Genomic DNA, 22,839 nt, shown 5'->3' with positions numbered 1-22,839 from the left:
GACTCTTTCCTGAACCACAAGGTTTATGATTAAACTGAGTTAAACCAGTTACTAAGTCTATATAGAGGTAAGGTCTCTCCTACCAAATTATGGACAGTTTTCCAAAATGTCACAGTAAATATGCAAGAATGCCAGATAGTATAAACAACAGAAGTCCAAAACAGTCTATGCTTATTTACTTAGATGTATATATATATGTTTTCTCCTTGATTCAGAAAGCTGCCTAGACAAGATCCAAACAAAAATAGTATGCACATAAATAAGGTTAAAGGGAAACAAAAGGCATAGAAAAAAAAATAGGTGAAGTAGTTTTACACATTAAGGTCTCATAAGCTGTGTTGTTCTTGCTGTTTTAAGTTTACTTTTAATTTAATTATTTACTTTGGCTGCACTGGGTCTTAGTTGCAGCATGCATGATCTTTAGTTGTTTCATGCAGGGTTCTTAGTTGTGGCATGCAGACTCTTAGATGCAGCATGTGAACTCTTAGTTGCAGCATGCATGCAGGATCTAGTGCCCCGACCAGGGATCAAACCTGTGCCCCATGCATTGGGAGCACAGAGTCTGACCCACTGGACAACAAGGGAAGTCCCTATGATTTTTTTTTTAATAAGATAAAGTGAATATTTAATGGATTAATTACATATAGCTCTACTTTTATTTTTAATTCCTCTAAATGAGAAATTTAATTAGAACAATCAATCAATAACAATTTATTATGCACTTCCATTCATAGCATAAACCTTAACATAAACAAATGTATAATATTAAGAGACCTTCAAGATGTCGGAGGAGTGAGTCATGGAGATTGCCTTCCTCCCCACAAATACATCAGAAATACATCCACATGTGGAACAACTCCTACAGAACACCTACAGAACGCTGGCAGAAGACCTCAGACCTCTCAAAAGGCAAGAAACTCCCCACGTACCTGGGTAGGGCAAAAGAAAAAAGAAAAAACAGAGACAAAATAATAGGGACGGGACCTGCACCTCTGTAAGGGAGCTGTGAAGGAGGAAGTGTTTCCACACACTAGGAAGCCCCTTCGCGGGCGGAGACTGCGGGTGGTGGAGGGGGGAGCTTTGGAGTCAGGGAGGAGAGTGCAGCAACAGGGGTGCAGAGGGCAAAGCGGAGAGATTCCCGGCCAGAGGATCGGTGCTGACAAGCACTCACCAGCCCGGGAGGCTTCTCTGATCACCCGCCGGGGAGGGCAGGGGCTGGGAGCTGAGACTCGGGTTTCGGAGGTCAGACCCCAGGGAGAAGACTGGGGTTGGCTGTGTGAACACAGCCTGAAGGGGGCTCTTGCACCACAGATAGCCGGGAGCGAGTCCAGGAAAAAGTCTGGACCTGCCGAAGAGGCAAGAGACCATGGTTTCGGGGTGCATAAGAGGGTATTCAGAGCACTGCCTAAACGAGCTCCAGAGATGGGCACAAGCCACGGATAACAGCGCAGACTCCAGAGACGGGCATGAGATGCTAAGGCTGCTGCTGCAACCACCAAGAAATCTGTGTGTGAGCACAGGTCACTATCCACACTTCCCCTCCCGGGAGCCTGTGCAGCCTGCCACTGCGAGGGTCCCGGGATCCAGGGACAACTTCCCCAGGAGAACGCATGGCGCACCTCAGGCTGGTGCAACGTCACGCCAGCCTCTGCCACCGCAGGCTCACCCCGCACTCCATACCCCTCCCTCCCCTCAGCCTGAGTGAGCCAGAGTCCCCGAATCAGCTGCTCCTTTAACCCCCTCCTGTCTGGTGGGAACAGACGTCCTCAGGCAAACTACAAGCAGAGGCTAGGTTAAATATAAAGCTAAACCCCAGAAGCTGTGCAAACACACAAGAGAAAGGGAAATTTCTCCCACCTGCCTCGGGAGCAGAGGATTAAATTTCCACAGTCAACTAGATGTATCATGCATCTGTGGAATACCTGAACAGACAATGAATCATCTTTTTTCCCTCTTTTCTTCTGAGCTGTGTAGCTGACAGGGTCTTGGTGCTCCAGCTGGGTATCAGGCCACTGCCTCTGAGGTGGGAGAGCGGAGGTCAGGACATGGGTCCACCAGAGACCTCCCAGCTCCAAGTAATATCAAATGGCAAAAGCTCTCCCAGAGATATCCGTCTCAAGGCTAAGTCCCAGCTCTACTCAATGACCAGCAAGCTACAGTGCTGGACACCCTATGCCAAACAACTAGCAAGACAGGAACACAACCCGACCCAGTAGAAGAGAGGCTGCCTAAGATCATAATAAGGTCACACAAACCCCAAACACACCAACGAACATGGTCATGCCTACCAGAAAGACAAGATCCAGCCTCATCCACCAGAACATAGGCACTAGTCCCCTCCACCAGGAAACCGACATAAACCATTGAACCAACCTTAGCTACTGGGGGCAAAGACCAAAAACAATGGAAACTACGAACCTGTAGCCTGCAAAAAGGAGACCCCAAATACAGTGAGTTAAGCAAAATGAGAAGACAGAGAAACACACAGAAAATGAAGGAGCAAGGCAAAAATCCACCAGAACAAACAAAAGAAGAAGAAATAGGCAGACTACCTGAAAAGGAATTCAGAGTGACAATAGTAAAGATGACCTAAAATCTTGGAAATACAATGGAGAAAATACAAGAAACATTTAACAAGGACTTATAAGAAATAAAGAGCAGACAAACAATGATGAACAACACCATAAATGAAATTTAAAATTCTCCAGAAGTAATCAATAGCACAATAACTGAGGCAGAAGAAAGTATAAGAGACCTGGAAGATAAAATAGTGGAAATAACTGCTGCAAATCAGAATTAAAAAAAAAAAAAAAAAAGAATGAAAATAATTGAGGACAGTCTCAGGGACTTCTGGAACAACATTAAACACACCAACAATCGAACTATAGGGGTCCCAGAAGAAGAAGAGGAAAATAAAGGTTCTGAGAAAATATTTGAAGAGATTATAGTTGAAAACTTCCCTAATATGGGAAAAGAAATAGTTAATCAAGTCCAGGGACTGCAGAGAGTCCCATACAGGAGAAATCTACAGAGAAACACACCAAGACACATATTAATCAAACAATCAAAAATTAAAAACAAAGAAAAATTATTAAAATCAGCAAGGGTAAAACAAAAAATAATATACAAGTGAATCCCCATAAGGATAACAGCTGATCTTTCAGCAGAAACTCTGCAAGCCAGAAGAGAGTGGCAGGACATATTTAAAGTGCTGAAAGGGAAAAACCTACAACCAAGATTACTCTACCCAGCAAGGATCTCATGCAGATTCAACAGAGAAATTAAAACCTTTACAGACAAACAAAAGCTAAGAGAAATTGGCACCACCAAACCAGCCTTAAAATGAATGCTAAACTAACTTTTCTAGGCAGGAAACATAAGAGAAGGAAAAGACATACAATAACAAACCTAAAACAATTAAGAAAATGGTAATAGGAACATACATGTCGATAATTACCTTAAATGTAATTGCATTAAATGCTCCAACCAAAACACTTAGACTGGCTGAATGGATACAAAAACAAGACCCATATATATGTTGTCTACAAGAGACCCACTTCAGACCTAGGAACACATACAGACTGAAAGTGAGGGGATGGAAAAATATATTCCATGCAAATGGAAACCAAAAGAAACCTGGAGTAGTAATTCTCGTATCAAACAAAATAGACTTAAAATAAAGAATATTACAAGAGACAAAGAAGGACTCTACATAATGATCAAGGGCTCAATACAAGAAGAAGATATAACAATTGTAATTATATATGCACCCAACATAGGAGCACCACAATACATACGGGAAATGCTAACAGCCATAAAAGGGAAAATCGACAGTAACACAATAAGCGTATGGAACTTTAACACCTCACTTTCACCAATGGACAGATCATCCAAAGTGAAAATGAATAAGAAAACACAAGCTTTAAATGATACATTAAACAGATGGACTTAATTGATATTTATAGGACATTCCATCCAAAAACAACAGAATACATTTTCTTCTCAAGTGCTCATGGAACATTCTCTAGGATAGATCATGTCTTGGGTCACAAATCAAGCCTTGGTAAATTAAGAAAATTGAAATTGTATCAAGTATCTTTTCAGACTACAATGTTATGAGACTAGCTATCAATTACAGGAAAGAATCTATAAAACCTACAAACACATGGAAGCTAAACAATACACTACTAAATACCCAAGAGATCACTGAAGAAATCAAAGGGGAAATCAAAAAATACCTAGAGACAAATTATAATGAAAACACGATGATCCAAAACTTATAGGATGCAGTTCAAAGAGGGAAAGCTGTCACGGTTTGCAGATCACATGATACTATATATAGAGAATCCCTAAGATGCTACCAGAAAACTACTAGAGCTAATCAATGAATTTGGTAAAGTAGCATGATACAAAATTAATGAAAAAATTAATGCAGAAATCTCTTACATTCCTATACACTAAATAAGAAAATCTGAAAGAGAAATTAAGAAGACAGTCCCATTTACCATTGCAACAAAAATAATAAAATACCTAGGAATAAACCTACTTAAGGAGACAAAAGACCTCTATGCAGAAAATTATAAGACACTGATGAAGGAAATTAAAGATGATACAAACAGATGGAGAGTTATACCATTTCCTTGGATTGGAAGATTCAACGTTGTAAAAATGACTATATTACCCAAAGCAATCTACAGATTCAATGCAATCTCTATCAAACTACCAATGGCATTTTTCACATTACTAGAAGAAAAATTTTCACAATTTGTATGGAAACACAAAAGACCCCGAATAGCCAAAGCAATCTTGAGAAAGAAAAACGGAGCTGGAGGAATCAGGCTCCCTGAATTTAGTCTATACTACAAAGTTAAAGTAACCAAGACAGTGTGGTACTGGCACAAAACAAAGAAATATAGATCAATGGAACAGGATAGAAAGCCCAGAAATAAACCCATGCACATATGGTTACCTTATCTTTGATAAAGGAGGCAAGAATATACAATGGAGGAAAGAAAGCCTCTTCAACAAGTGGTGCTGTGAAAACTAGACAGCTACATGTAAAAGAATGAAATTAGAACACTCCTTAACACCATACACAAAATTAACTCAAAATGGCTTAAAGACCTAAATGTAAGTCCAGATAATATAAAAGTCTTAGAGGAAAACATAGGCAGAACACTCTATGACATAAATCACAGCAAGATCCTTTTTGACACCTCCTAGAGAAATAGAAATAAAGACAAAAATAAACAAATGAGACCTAATGAAAGTTAAAAGCTTTTGCACACAAAAGGAAGCCATAAAAAAGACAAAAAACAACCCTCAGAATGGGAGAAAATATTTGCAAATGAAGTAACTGACTAAGATTAATCTCTAAAATTTGCAAGCAGCTCATGCAGGTTAGTATCCAAAAAGCAAACAACACAATCCAAAAACGGGCAGAAGATCTAAACAGACATTTCTCCAAAGAATATATACAGATAGCCAACAAACACATGAAAGATTGCTCAACATCACTATTCATTAGAGAAATACAAATAAAAACTACAATGAAGTATCCCCTCACACCCGTCAGTATGGCCATCATCAAAAAATCTACAGACAATAAATGCTGTAGGGTGTGGAGAAAAGGAACTCTCTTGCACTGTGGTGGGAATGTAAATTGATACAGCCACTATGGAGAACAGTATGGATGTTCTTTAAAAAACTAAAAATAGAACTACCATATGATCCAGCAATCCCACTACTGAGCATATACCCTGAGAAAACCATAATTCAAAAAGAGTCATGTACCACAATATTCACTGTAGCTCTATTTACAACAGCCAGGACATGGAAGCCACCTAAGTGTCCATCAACAGATGAATGGATAAAGATGTGGAACATATATATAATGGAATGTTACTCAGCCATAAAAAGAAACGAAACTGATTTATTTCTAGTAAGGTAGATGGACCTAGAGTCTGTCATACAGAGTGAAGTAAGTCAGAAAGAGAAAAACAAATACCGTATGCTAACACATATATATGGAATCTAAAGAAAAATAAATATATATGGTTATGAAGAACTTAGGAGTGGGACAGAAATTTAAACACATACGTAGAGAATAGACTTGAGGACACGGGGAGGGGGAAGAGTAAGCTGGAACAAAGTGAGAGAGTGGCATGGACTTATATATACTACTAAATGTAAAATAGATAGCTAGTGGGAAGCAGCCACATAGCACAGGGAGATCAGCTTGGTGATTTGTACCACCTAGAAGAGTGGAATAGGGAGGGTGGGAGGGAGATTCAAGAGGGAGGAAATATGGGGATATAAGTATTGTGTAGCTGATTCACTTTGTTGTAAAGCAGAAACTAACATGCCTTTATAAAGCAATTATACTCCAATAATGATGTTTAAAAATAATATATAATAAAAATGTGCTCCTATTTTCTCCATAAGATACAACTACAGTTAAGAAAGGAAAAAAGCAATTACTAAAATAATTACTTTGCTTTTGCCTCTTCTATATTCTACATTAAGTCGTGCATGAGAGTGGATGTCTCTGATCATATTGTTATAAAATCATATCAAATTTATTAAATGGTGTAGCAAATTGACACCTGTAGACCATGTCATAGTATTTTTTTTCATTATCTTCAGAAAAAGTTTATGGTAATATTGTATAATTTAATTGAATATTTCCTTTCATTAAACTTTGTGTGGAAAATTTTGAAAGCTCAACATAGTAACAGGTGTACTTTAAAAAAACATGGTTAGTGACAATGAATATTTGATTGTACTTATAACTCAGAGTGATAGTTGCCTGAATAAGGTTTGACCCAATTTCAAGTCATCTGAATCTGGGTAGCCTTAACTTTTTAAAGATTATTTACATTATCTTTGAAAGAACCAAGCAAAGTTCTCAGTGTTCTTTCCTAGTACATTTTTTCAAGCTATTTGATACAGGAGATAGATTTATCTAATTGTATAAAAGCATCACCATAGTTAAATCATGCCAAATTCTAATTCCAATCATGGATGGGAAGCTGGGTTTTTTACTTCAACTTGTTACAGGAAGCAGTATTACAAACTTGGAAGAATTATAAAGACTAAAAATTGTACATGCATTTGTTCTCAAATTCTATCATTTTCTCTTTGATAGAAACTGAGTTAAAAAAATTCTGTGCTATTGTTCACTATAAACCTGCTAAACTATGTACAATTGATGGATCAAGGAAGCTGTAAAATACATTAAATTTACAATCAGCAAAAACTCAGAGATCTAGTAAAATTACCAATCTGATACAAATTCATAGAAAATTTCCTAAACTTGAGAACTTATTAAAATAGCTCAAGGCTTTAATACAAATTTCAAAAGATAGCTGTGTCACACTAGAGAATGTGGAGTGATTTTGCATTCCTTGTCATATTTTCTATTTAGGGATTTTCTTAATTTGTGTATAGTATGATGTTTATTTCTGTATGCAAATTCTTCATCCTGAACAGGAATGAGAAGTGAATCCAAGTATCATTTTGTTGACAGGGTGGTCAATCTTTTAAACATGTACACATTTAGAACTCTCCCTTCAGGGGTCAGTTATCTCAGTATACATATAAACACATTTTTAAAAAAAAAATCACTTTTACCCTTTAGTCAGTGAAAAATGCCCTGCCTCTTAATCAAACTCAAGTCACTCGGAGAATGTCTGGTATACAAAATTAATATTGAAGAACAGAAGACTTCTTAGCTAAAATAATTAGGGAAGTTAAAGAAAGGAATCATACACAACAATATAAACTTACCTCAAGCATTTGATTTTATTTATTTTAATTTAAAATTTGAATGTATACTATTTTGCTAACTAATCCTGATGTTCAGACTTGAACATAAAATGTTATTTTTTATGTATATCTACTGAGTGCTACAGTTATTTTTATTTATTTATGTATCTTTTTGCCATGTTTATTGGAGTATAATGCTTTACAATGGCATGTTCATTTCTGCTTTATTTTAAAAGTTAACGTCTTTTCTAGTACAGAGACCTTTATTTGTCTAAAGGAATCCTTTTTTAAATATGAATTCAACTGATTGGGGTTCAAACACTCCTCACCAGTAACACGTTTTATATAGATCCATAATTTTCCATTTTTAAAAAGTAGCCTGAAAACTGTGCCAGTGTCCCAGTTATCTGAAGGCAAGATTCCTTCAAAAGTTTACAACTTATTTGCTTATCTACATTTTTATTGCCTATTCCTTTTTTTAAAACTTTAAGATTTTAGTCTACCTGCATTCTTTTAGTCTTTCTTGTCTATTAAACTTAGTTTCCATAGGGAAAATAGCATTCATGTTCATATTTCGTTTGATGATGTGGAATTTGGCTAAATTATGTAATTAAAATATCAATTGAGGGGAATTCACTGTCAGTTCAGTGGTTAGGACTCCTTGCTTTCACTGCCAAGGGCTTGGCTTCAATTCCTGGTCCCACAAGCCACACATTGCGGCCAAAAAAAAAAAAAAAAATCAATTGAAACTGACATAGTGAAGTTTGGGGAAAAACGCAAAATTATCTTGGTAAGTCTAAAATGCAAATACCAGGAGAAGTACCAGGCCTAATAGAGTGAGTGCCAAGTATGAGAGGTGGTAGTGTGAAGAGAGAACAGAGCACCTGTCTATACTGGTACTAGCTTATATGCAGGCTCCTTATAGAATCTATTGCTGTACGTTTGTCAATCTTAAAAATGTGTCTGCCCCTCATATACACTAATTTCATATTCTATCCCACACAATATTGCTCTTCTTAATAGTATTGTGCTACTATCAAATAACTTTATTTCACAGATATTGGTTTTGAGGCCACATAATAGTTCCCAAAAAAAAGAGAGAGTGGAAATGGAATTTCAGTCTGGTCTCGGATTATTCTGAATAGACAGAAACAGGTATAACAGAATCTGTGTGCCTGTTGAGACAAAGATCAAGACATTTCAAAAGTATAAGGAAATATTGACCATGTTTAGAAAACTGCAAAGAAAACTGTGACATATAGAAAATATTTGATAGGTATATATGTCCATGAATATTCTTATCAATCTTTCTAGTCTAGGCTTATGTAGAACACACTTCAAGGAGTAGAACCATTCAGGAAAAAAAAAAGTTATTTATACAAAGCTATTTTTCTTTTCTTATTATTCAAAATGGACACAGCTTTACTAAGACAGTAAGGGAGGATATGTTTTTGAGTTTATATCACCCAGTATTATGTTATTGGATTCTACCCCATAATGTTATACAATGGTGTTTTAACAACTACGATAACTTCAATCTTGTTGACATTCAAATATTTATTTTATTCTCATATAAGTGATGATACAGTTGATTCCATCCAAGAATCAACATTTTTTTTTCTTTTTTTCTTACTGATATATCTTCTACTTTCACCTGTCACTTTCCTTTCATCTGAGCTCTGCTGTGAAAGGCACTTTAGCGAACAATAGGGCACAGCTGGATAGTGTGTTGACTCTGGAACCAAATAGCCTGGGGCGAATCCTGCCTCTGCCACATGGCTGTGATGTAACTTTTGGCCAGGCAGTTAAATTCTCTACACCTAAATTCTCATCTGCAGATTGAGATGGTAATACTGCTTACTTCCACAGATTGTTGAGAAGTTTAAATGAGTTAACATATATTAAACCCTTAAAGTACTACTTGCACCAATAAATGCTACAAGTGTTGGTTACCATTATTATCCATTTTTATTTTATTTAAATACTTGAATAATTATCTGATTTACTATATATAGCTATTACACTGTGATAAATTGTAATAGAATTATATGAAATATTTATGTTTATGTATGCACAAAACATTATTTTTTTCCAAAAATTCAAATTTTTCAATTGTCAATACACAAACACTTATGTGTTTCACTACAAATACAATCCAGAGAAGACAGCAACCTACAACTTCAGGCAGAACTATTTTCTCAACCTCAAAAATGTAAATAATTTTGATTATCTGTAATATTGATTTTTCAGAAGTTATTTAACTCCCAGTGATAATGTTTATATCCCTGATCCCTAATTCAGCAGACACAAAGAAACCAAAATGCAGAAAATACTAGAAAGAAGAAATGTTAAATTCCTGTAGGTTTAACCCTATGTTTTCTATATCCAAAAGAGTAAAGGGAGACTCCACAAAGTCTACCTTTAGAAGTGACTTAATGAGCCCTTTTCTCATTAGAATGTTAAATGATGCAAAACTTGAAGGAATTTATATACATTCTATGAAGTCGCTAGATTCCCAGACAGACACAGGTGCTAAATAGTTATTAATGACTGTCACGATTTGATTAAACATTTTTTGAGAGGAGCTGTCATACTCTGGTATAAAATAACCCCTCAGGAAAAGTACAGATGGCTGTGTCATTTAAAACAGAGCAAAATGGCTAAATACACTTAAAAAGAAGCATCTTAAAGACAGAAAGAAAAAGGAGATAAAATGAGTTTAAAGAGAACTGTTAGAAAGGATACAAGATTATAATTTTTACAATTGTCTTTTCCTGGCTTGTCCATGTTCTTTCTCAAGAGCTTGGGAAAGTCATTTAATGAACTCAAGTGCCTTATTTATAAAAGAGATTGAAGAGTATAGCTACCCCTTCAGTTTTTATGAAAAGCAAACAAAATAAGAGCATTTTATAAAATGTTATATAATTTCCTTTGTACTCATGAATTCAATTTTATTTATCAATTGGCATATAATATTATACATAAACATTCTCAATACACTTAAAAATTAATCAGAATACCTTCTTCACATATTAATGCTAATCTTTGCAAGTAATGGTGACCATCTGTGGATGAAATACTATTTCACATAATGAAAAAGTATTTGATAATAGGCATATCCACCAACCAAGCAGTCCTGAGAAATTTTAACATCTTGAAGAGATTCCAGATGTTCAACCCAGTATTCACACTAGGCGATCATGCTGATTCCACCATAAGCACTCCCATTAATTCTTGAAAACTAATAGGCTTTAAAAATCCTTATATATCATTAAATTTGAAAAAGGTTAGTTACTGATTTTCAGCAAAATTCATCAGAGACCTCTCATCTTCATAAGACGATTGATAAAATTTAAACATTACTCAGCTATGCTTTATAAGCTTGAGAAGCTGCAAATATATATGTTTACATTTATATTTAATATATCTCACTTGAGCCTTTTAAAAACTTTGCTCTGGTGCACAGTTTTCCAGCTCATCTTCCCAGTCCTTAGTTTTGTAACTATTATTCTTTTCCTACTTCTCCTTTTCTTTTTCTCCCTCTATCATTATTATCCTCATAACTTTTCCTGAGGCAAAGGAAATTTTGTGGCCTGAATCTTATACCATTTTGAGGGACTCTTTAAGAAAAATCATACAAATTTGTAAACATAAGAGTGCCTTAGAAGTGACCTTCATAAGTGAGGAGTTCTGAAGCATATGCTTCCTTAGTTTCACCATAAATTCACCCTTGTCTATTATTACTTACCACCATTCACCAATATTCTCCAATATCTTGTTATTTGCCAAACACTGTGCTAAATGCTCTAATCATATTATTTCATTTGATACTCACGAGAACTCTGTTAGAGACGATTATCATTTCATTAATCCCTTTGAATACATTCAGAATCCTTCCTACCTCCACCGAGTCCACCAGCCTGGCCCACATCACCTGGAATTACTAACATATCTGTCTAATTGGTCTTCCTAGTTTTATCCATGGTCCTCTTCAGTCTATCTTCAATAGCCAGAGAGCATGTTTGAAATCAGATGTTACCAATCCTCTGATCAGAATGTTCCAGTAGTTTATTTTTCTTCCAAAGAAACAAGTTATTGCAATAGCAAACCACATTCCCAGTATCACGTGGTCTCTTAATCTCATCCCAAACACATCACCTGCTACCCTCCTTGCAGACCTGCTCCAGACACACTGGTTACCATTCTTGCTGCTACTCAAATCAGGGTCTAGGCACATTTCCACATTAGAGACTCCACAACTCTTGACCCTGCTGCCTGAGTAGGTTTTGATGGGAATGTACATTCTAATCAAATAATTAATATACAGTGTTCTGTGACTTCAATCTTTTTTAATCTGTTTTAAAGAACTCTGTTATTGCCATTATGGTTCCTTTATCTGTGAATATTAATTTTAAACACCATAATATTGCCTCAAACATAATGAAAAATAATGGCAATGGAAAGTCATGTCTCAAGTGATTTCACTTTGTCTCTTAGGAGGACATCACATCTGCTGCCTTGGTTAACTGCATACACTGATTATTAATAGTGATACAAAAAATAAAAGTAAATTCAGAGAAAAAATACTGTAACAAATCGCTATTGTCTAGCTAATAAGAAAAAGGAAAAATTATATTTTATTTTAAGCCCTGTGAACTATTACACTTTTGCTGTTAAGATACTTTATTTTTTCTTCCATGATACTGTCTTATTTCCATGAGCCGATGTAATTAAAAATGAAAGCAGACTTAGTTAAGATGATACATATACAAATTCTGACAGTTCAAGGTTTACAATGCATGTTTTGGAAATATTTGACACTATGGAGGTTTCCATAAAGAGTAAATTCAAGAACTTAAAAAAAAAAAACCTCACCATTATTATATCATAAGGCAAATAGCTGAAATTCATTAGCAATAGGAAGTGTTGTGGGAAATATAATTAAAAACAAAATCTCCTCCCAAAGGAGAATTCCTTTCCACAAATGTACAAGAAAAATGAAACAGTTTTATTACTGAATAAGCGCTGAACTAGAAGGTGATGAGCTTTGCAGGCAATCCGCTAAGAAATTGCAAAGGCAGAGAAAAATCTCACCCTTTTCATAGCCAACCAGATACAACCCACTACAGACATGCTGTCGACAAAAACAGTGACTAACTCTCAAGTGGAGGAGGTGATGGCACTGTTTGTGACACAGAGCTTATTCTAAGCTCACTTCGTATTTAGAGTGACCACCTGTGCTAGCCAATTGGCTTTATTTAAAAGAAAAAAAAGTATTTCTCAAGTCTGAGCCAGGCACCTGCAGAAGTTAGGCTCCTAACCTCCCACAGAAACAAGGAGATGGGAACTCTATCTTCCTTACATTTCAAAGAGATGGTTCCCATTTTCTTGAGAAAGACATTCCTGAGCTATAAGTGGGCAATAGCGTTATTCAGCTTTGGGAATGATTTACATGCATTTTCAAGAAGCCTGGAAATAATTTACAATTACAGGTTTTCTAATGTAAATGCTCAAGGAAAAGGGAATGGGGCAAATATCTTCCTTTATTTTAATGGGGATAATTTTTTTTTTTCAATTTGTATTTACCCTTATAGAAGCAGGGTAAAAAATCCTTGTTGATTTCACAGTTTAAAATTCAATTAATGAAAGTAGTTTTAAGTTTTATGATGCTAGAATTAGGCATGTAAATAGAATAGATTAACAATTTTCTCCTAGTGTTAAGATCCATGATTTACATTTTGTTTCTAGCACTATGTCTCTTGTCCCCATATGCCTCTCTGTCTCTCTCTCCTCCTTTCTAAAATTAAAAGATAATACTTGCTGAATGAATCTTAATGATAACTCATATATATCAAAAATGTTTCCTCTCCACCATCACGTGGTCAAAGCCTTCATCTTCACATGTGTTGATCTTTGAAAATCGTGCTTAGCAAAACCACAAAGAACATTTTGAGTAATAAAAGTAGTACACAATTATTGTAGAAAATTTAGGAAAATCAGGCATATATAAGGAAGGCAATAACATTTACCTGAAATTTCATTCTACAAAGATAAACACATTAAAATGTTGGTTAATTTACTTAAGATATAAATATATCTGTACCTATAATATATGTATTATTTTATACACTATATATTAGTATATATATACTAAAGTATATGTTACTTATAGGCTTATATATATTCATATGGTTATATAAATACCCATAGTTGCAAATATATAGTTATAATTATTACTATAGACATTGATAAAGATTGTGTTTATAAATATAGATATATAGGTACAGATACATATTTGCATATACATATACTCATATGTGTTTATATTTTGTGAAAGATATGTAAATCTATATTTGTAACAATTTGAATTATACTACACATATTTTTGATATTGTATTTTTAAATTAACTGTTAAGCTTTTGTATCAACCTAAGCTAAAATGATTAATTCTGCCCCTCTCACATTAAAGTATTGTTAACAAAATTTCACTATGTATAATATGTATAGGTCAACTTATGCAGAAATGAAATTAGTTTGGTCTTTCATTTTTTATACAGGATTATGGTAATGGGTTTCCATTTATTTATGACTACTTTGCAATAATTTTTGTATTAAAAACCTGTATACGGATTACTAGAAATATCCAGTAATTATGTTAAATTCAAAACACTTTAGGAACCTCCCTGGCAGCCCAGTGGTTAAGACTCTGTGCTTCCACTGCAGGGGGCACGGGTTGGATCCCTGGCCAGGGAACTAAGATCCCACATGCTGTGCAGTGTGGCCAAAAAAACAAAGAAACCAAAAAAAAAAAAACACTTTAACTTAATTCATTTGCTTAAGTCTGGTCATATCTCCCAATAGCCATAGATTCTAAAAATAATGTATAAGTTTGACTTTGAAACAGATTATAATTCATACATTATAATTAGTTATGTACATTTGATTATCCTTCCATTATCCTAACGGTAGAGAAACATATAAAAGTGCTTTGAAAATCTCAATGATGTTACTCTAAATCATCCCTGTTTAAACAAATTATAATTTCTGGTATTTCATTAAAATACTGCTAATGCTTTCAAAATTACAGTAAAATAAGTGACTCATAATATTTAATTATTTATTGAGTTTTAGAATGTATAGACTATTTTTATGTATGATGTCTCACCTTTTTTTTTAAGACTTTTTTTTTTTTGGAGCACGTTTAAGACACAGCAAAATTAAGCTGCAGGTAGAGAGATTTCCCATATGTCCTTTGCCCCCACAAATGCATAACCTCCCCCATTATCAACATCCTCTGTCAAAGTGGTACATGTGTTACAGTCGATGAGCCTACACTGACACATCATAATCACCCGAAGTCCATAATTTACATTACAGCTTACTGTTGGTGTTGTACATTCTATGGGTTTGGACAAACATGTAATCACATGGATCCACCATTACATTATCATACAGAGTAGTTTCACTACCTAAAAATCTTCTGTGCTCTGCTTATCCATTTCTGCTATCCCCTGCCTCAACACCTGACAAACATTTATCTTTTTACTGTCGCCATAGTTTTCCTGTCCCCAAATATTATATAGTCGAAATTACACAGAATGTACCCTTTTCAGATTGGCTTCTTTCACTTAGTTATATGCATTTAAGTTTACTCCATCTCATTTGGCTTGATAAAAAACTTGATAGCTCATAATTTCATAGCACATTTCTTTTAGGTGCTGAATAATATTTCATTGTCTAGATGTACCATTCACCTACTGAAGGGAATCTTAGTTGTTTCCAGGTTTTGGAAATTATGCATACATCATCCATAAATCCGTGTATGGGTTCTTCAGCAGACATACGTTTTCAACTCTTTTGGGTAGATACCAGGAGCACTATTGCTGGATCATCTGGCAAAAGCATGTTAGTTTTACAAGAAACTTCTAAATGTCTCTAAATTAGCCATACCATTTTTCATTTCCACTAGCAATGAATGAGAGCTCCTTTTCCTTCATATTTTTGTCAGTATTTTGTGTTATCAGTGTTCTGGACTTTTGTCATTCTAACAGGTATACAGTTGTATTTCATTATTATATTACTTTGCATTTTCCAATGACCTAGATGTAGAATATTTTTTCATATGCTTATTTGCCATCTGTATTTCTTCTTTGGTGAGGAGTCTGTAAAGCTCTTTGGCCCATTTTTCAGTTGGATTGTTTGATTTCTTATTGTTGAGTTTTAAGTATTCTTTGTATATTTTGGATAACAAATATCAGATGTGTCTTTTGCAGATATTTTCTCCCTGTCTGTGGCTTGTCCTCTCATTCTCTTAACATTTTCTTGACGTTTTCTCAGAGTACATGTGTTTAATTTTAATGAAGCTCAGCTTATCAATTATTTCTTTCATGAATTATGCCTTTGGTGGTGTATTTAAAAATTATGACCATAATTCAAGTTAGCTTATCACTACTTAGCTCATTATCTCCTATGAGTATTATAGTTTTGTGCTTTACATATAGATTCCCTCACTTAAAAAAAAATACAGTGATTCTTATTCCTACCATATTTTCACTCTAAGTACATGTAAAGTTTCATTCTTGACACACTCAATGACATAGATTTGCTGAAAGTGTTGTCTTTAATTTTTCAAAGCATTCAGAGTGTGGTGTTTAGGCACAGGGACCCTGACATCAAACTACCTTGATTCAAATCCCAGCTGTTCTGATAACAATAAGTGTGATCTTCAGCAAGTCACTCTCTCCCTCTAAATTGCTGATAATAGCATTACCTACCTTGTGGGACTGAGAGGATAGATGGGTTAATATTACCTATTAAAATGGTCTCATTTTACCAAAGGTGAACTTGAATATGGTAATATAAACATATATTCTGAAATATCATTAAATGACCTTAGGAATCATTTTATTTTTTAGAAAATACTTTTGAAATATTTTTATACTTACAAAAGAAAACAGAAAATTGGTTAACTTACCTAGCATAAACTAAAGAAGTGAATGTATGCTAGTTTGAAATAAGATAAATATAAAATTTATGTTTGCTCTTACATAAATTATATTCAAAATGTCATAGGCAGATTTTTAGAAACCATCTTAGATCCTGCTGAGAGGTTGGCTTTCTGTTTTCTATAATTAGGCTGAAGCACTGTATTTTAATGAATAAAAGATAAAATGATGACTATGATGACTCATAATCCCACTTACCAACTGGACAGTTATCCTCTAGGATATTCTAACTATATAACTAAAGTCAAATCATTAATATTAAGATGATAACTACAATGCTTCTGGTAATGATAAAATAAGTTAGTTTAAAATAAGCTCAAGGGGAAAAAAAAAAAAGTCAAGGGAGCTTCAAGATGGCAGAAGAATAAGATGCAGAGATTACCTTCCTCCCCACAAATACATCAGAAATACATCTACACGTGGAACAACTCCTACAGAACACTTACTGAACACTGGTACAAGACCTCAGACCTCCCTAAAGGCAAGAAACTCTCCACGTACCTGGGTAGGGTAAAAGAAAAAAGAAAAACAGAGACAAAAGAATAGGGACGGGACCTGCACCAGTGGGAGGGAGCCGTGAAGGAGGAAAGGTTTCCACACACTAGGAAGCCCCTTCGTGGGTGGAGACTGCGGATGAGGCGGGTGGGAAGCTTTGGAGCCATGGAGGAGAGCGCAGAAACAGGGGTGCAGAGGGCAAAGTGGTGACATTCCTACACAGAGGATCGGTGCTGAGCGGCACTCACCAGCCCGAGAGGTTTGTCTGCTCAAAGGCCGGGGTGGGTCGGGCTGGGAGCTGAGGCTTGGGCTTCAGTCGGAGGGCAGTGAATGGACTGGGGTTGGCTGCGTGAACACAGCCTGAAGGGGTTAGTGTGCCACAGCTAGCTGGGAGGGAATCCGGGAAAAATTCTGGAGCTGCCGAAGAGACAAGAGATTTTTTCTTGCCTCTTTGTTTCCTGGTGAGCGAGGAGAGGGGATTAAGTGTGCCACTTAAAGGAGTTCCAGAGACGGGCGCGAACCACGGCTATCAGCGTGGACACCAGAGCTAGACATAAGACGCTAAGGCTACTGCTGCCGCCAAAAAGAAGCCTGTGTGCGAGCACAGGTCACTATCCACACCTCCCCTCCCAGGAGCCTGTGCTGCCCACCACTGCCAGGGTCCCGTGATCCAGGGACAACTTCCCTGGGATAATGCACGGCGCGCCTCAGGCTGGTGCAATGTCATGCCGGCCTCTGCCACCGCAGCCTCACCCTGCATCCGTACCCCTCCCTCCCCCTGGCCTGAGTGAGCCAGAGCCCCCGAATCAGTGGCTCCTTCAACCCCATCCTGTCTGAGCGAAGAACAGACGCCCTCAGGCAACCTACACGCAGAGGCGGGGCCAAATCCAAAGCTGAACCCTGGGAGCTGTTTAAACAAAGAAGAGAAAGGGAAATCTCTCCCAGAAGCCTCAGGAGCAGTGGATTAGATCTCCACAATAAACTTGATGTACCCTGAATCTGTGCAATACCTGAATAGACAAGATTCTGAGCCGTGTGGAGAACAGGCTCTTGGTGCTCCAGCCAGGCATCAGGGCTGTGCCACTGAGGTGGGAGAGACAAGTTCATGACACTGGTCCACAAGAGACCTTCTAGCTCCACATAATATCAAATGGTGAAAATCTCTCAGAGCTCTCCATCTCAACACCAAGAACCACCTCCACTCAAGGACCAGCAAGCTACAGTGCAGGACACCCTATGCCAAACAACTAGTACGACAGGAACACAACCCCATTCATTAGCACAGAGGCTGACTAAAGTCATAATAAGGCCACAGACACCCCAAAATATACCACCAGACATGGACCTGCCCATCAGAAAGATAATATCCAGCCTCATCCACCAGAACACAGGCACTAGTACCTCCAGCACGAAGGCTACACAACCCACTGAACCAACCTTAGCCACTGGGGACAGACACCAAAAACAATGGAAACTACTAACCTGCAGCCTGAGAAAAGGAGACCACAAACACAGTAAGTTAAGCAAAATGAGAAGACAGAGAAACACACAGCAGATGAAAGAGCAAGGCAAAAAATCACCAGGCTTAACAAATGAAGAGGAAATAGGCAGTCTACCTGAAAATGAATTCAGAATAATGATAGTAAAGATGATCCAAACTTTTTGAAATAGAATGAAGAAGATACAAGAAACATTTAACAAAGACCTAGAAGAACTAAAGAGCAGACAAACAGTGATGAACAACAAAATAAATGAAATTTAAAATTTTCTAGAAAGGATCAATAGTGGAATAAGTGAGGCAGAAGAAAAGATAAATGACCTGGAAGATAAAATAGTGGAAATTACTACTGCAGAGGAGAATAAAGAAAAAAATAATGCAAAGAACTGAGGACAGTCTCAGAGACCACTGGGACAACATTAAATGCACCAATATTCAAATTATAGGGGTCCCAGAAGAAGAACAGAAAAAGAAAGAGACTGAGAAAATATTTGAAGAGATTAGAGTTGAAACTTCCTTAATATGGGAAAGGAAATAGTTAATCAAGTCCCAGAAGCAAAGAGAGTCCCATACAGGATAAATCCAAGGAGAAACATGCCAAGACACATATTAATCAAACTATCAAAAGTTAAACCCAGGGAGGATCTCATTCAGATTTGACAGAGAAAGTAAGTTTTACAGACAAGCAAAAAGTAAGAGAATTCAGCACCACCAAACCAACTTTACAACAAAGGCTAAAGAAACTACTCTAGGCAGGAAACACAAAAGAAGGAAAAGACCTTCAATAATAAATCAAAAACAATTAAGAAAGTGGGAATAGGAACATACATATTGATAATTACCTTAAATGTAAATGGATTAAATGCTCCAACCAAAAGACATAGACTGGCTGAATGGATACAAAAACATGACCCATATATATGTTGTCTAGAAGAGAGCCACTTCAGACCTAGGGACACATACAGACTGAAAGTGAGGGGATGGAAAACGATATTCTTTGCAAATGGAAACCAAAAGAAAGCTGGAGTAGCAACTCTCATATCAGATAAAATAGACTTTAAAACAAAGACTATTACAAGAGACAAAGAAGGACAATACATAATGATCAATGGATTGATCCAAGAAGAAGATATAACAATTGTAAATATTTATGCACCCAACATAGGAGCACCTCAATACATAAGGTAAACATTAACAGCCATAAAAGGGGAAATTGACAGTAGCACAATCATAGCAGGGGACTTTAACACTCAACTTTCACCAATGGACAGATCATCCAAAATGAAAATAAATAAGGAAACACAAGCTTTAAATGACACATTAAACAAGATGGATTTAACTGATATTTATAGGACATTCCATCCAAAAACAACATAATACACATTCTTCTCAAATGCTTGTGGAACATTTTCCAGGATACATCATATCTTGGGTCACAAATCAAGTGTTGGTAAATTTAAGAAAAAATGAAATCATATCAAGTACCTTTTCCTACCACAATGCTATGAGACTAGATATCAATTACAGGAGAAAATCTGTAAGAAATGCAAACACATGGAGCCTAAAGAACACATTACTTAATAACCAAGAGATCACTGAAGAAATCAAAAAGGAAATCAAAAAATACTTAGAAAAAAATGACAATGAAAACACAAAGGCCCAAAACCTATGGGATGCAGCAAAAGCAGTTCTAAGAGGGAAGTTTATAGCAACACAATCCTACCTCAAGAAACAAGAAACATCTTAAATAAACAACCAAACCTTACACCTAAAGCAATTAGAGAAAGAAGAACAAAGAAACCCCAAAGTTAGCAGAAGGAAAGAAATCATAAACATAATATAAGAAATAAATGAAAAACAAATGAAGGAAACGAAAGCAAAGATCAATAAAACTAAAAGCTGGTTCTTTGAGAAGATAAAGAAAATTGATAAACCATTAGCCAGACTTAACAAGGAAAAAAGACTCAAATCAATAGAATTAGAAATGAAAAAGGAGAAGTAACAACTGACACTGCAGAAATACAAAGGATCATGAGAGATTACTACAAGCAAATATATGACAATAAAATGGACAACCTGGAAGAAATGGACAAATTCTTAGAAATGCACAACGTTTCAAGACTAAACCAGGAAGAAATAGAAAATATGAAAGACCAATCACAAGCACTGAAATTGAAACTGTGATTTAAAATCTTCCAAGAAACAAAAGCCCTGGACCAGATGATTTCACAGGTGAATTCTGCCAAACATTTAGAGAAGAGGTAACACCTATCCTTCTCAAACTCTTGCAAAATATAGCATAGGGAGGAACACACCAAAACTCATTCTGTGAGACCACAATCACCTTGATACCAAACCCAGACAAAGATGTCACAAAGAAAGAAAACTACAGGCCAATAACACTGATGAACATAGATGCAAAAATCCTCAGCAAAATACTAGCAAACAGAATCCAACAGCACATTAAAATGATCATACACCATGATCAAGTGGTATTTATCCCAGGAATGCAAGGCTTCTTCAATATACACAAATCAATCAATGTGATACACATATTAAATTGAAGGAGAAAATACCTATGGTCATCCCAAAAGGTACAGAGAAAGCTTTCAAAAAATTCAACACTCATTTATGATAAAAACCCTCTAGAAAGTAGGCATAGAAGGAACTTTCCTCAACATATTAAAGGCCATATATGACAAACCCACATCCAACATCATCTTCAATGGTGAAAAACTTAAAGCATTTTCACTAAGATCAGGAGCAAAACAAGGTTACCCACTCTCACCACTCTTTTTTTTTTTTTTTTTCACCACTCTTATTCAAGATAGTTATGGAAGTTTTAACCATAGCAATCAGAGAAAAAAAGAAATAAACGGAATCCAAATTGGAAATGAAGATGTAAAACTGTCACTGTTTGCAGATGACATGATACTATACATAGAGAATTCTAAAGATGCCACCAGAAAACTACTAGAGCTAATCAATGAATTTGGTAAAGTAGCAGGATACAAAATAAATGCACAAAATTCTCTTGCATTCCTCTACACTAAGGATAAAAATCTGAAAATGAAATTAAGAAAACACTCCCATTTACCATTACAGCAAAAATAATAAGATATCTAGAAATACACCTACCTAAGGAGACAAAAGACCTGTATGCAGAAAATTATAAGACACTGATGAAACTAACTAAAAATGATACAAACAGATGGAGAGATATACCATGTACTTGGATTGGAAGAATCAACATTGTGAAAATGACTCTATTCCCCAAAGCAATCTACAAATTCAATACAATCCCTATCAAACTACCACTGGCATTTTTTGCAGAACTAGAAAAAAAAAATTCAAAATTTGTATGGAAACACAAAAGACCAGGAATAGAGAAATCAATCTTGAGAAATATAAATGGAGCTGGAAGATTCAGGCTCCCTGACTTCAGACTCTACTACAAAACTACAGTAATCAAGAGAGTGTGTTACTGGCACAAAAACAGAAATATAGTTCAATGGAACAGGATAAAAAGCCTAGAGATAAACACACACACATATGGTCACCTTATCTTTGATAAAGGAGGCAAGAATATACAGTGGAGAAAAGACAGCCTCTTCAGTAAGTGCTGTTGGGAAAATTGGACAGCTACATGTAAAAGAATTAAATTAGAATACTCACTAACACCATTCGCAAAAATAAACTCAAAATGGGTTAAAGACCTAAATGTAAGGCCAGATACTATCAAACTCTTAGAGGAAAACATAGGCAGAACACTCGCAAGATCCTTTTTGACCCACCTGCTAGAGAAATGGCAATAAAAACAAAAATAAACAAATGGGACCAAATGAAACTTCACATCTTTTGCAGAGGAAAGGAGACCATAAACAAGACAAAAAGACAACCCTCAGAATTGGAGAATATATGTACAAATGAAGCAACTGACAAAGGATTAATCTCCAAAACATATAAGCAACACATGCAGCTCAATATCCAAAAAACAAACAACCCAATCCAAATATGGGCAGAATACCTAAATAGACATTTCTCCAAAGACAATATACCGGTTGCCAACAAACA

Source organism: Neophocaena asiaeorientalis, unplaced genomic scaffold (assembly GCF_003031525.2).
Source record: "Neophocaena asiaeorientalis asiaeorientalis breed wild unplaced genomic scaffold, Neophocaena_asiaeorientalis_V1.1 scaffold55, whole genome shotgun sequence".
Taxonomy (NCBI): domain Eukaryota; kingdom Metazoa; phylum Chordata; class Mammalia; order Artiodactyla; family Phocoenidae; genus Neophocaena; species Neophocaena asiaeorientalis.
The sequence above is the reverse complement of the archived record's forward strand: the minus strand, read 5'-3'. Positions refer to the sequence as shown.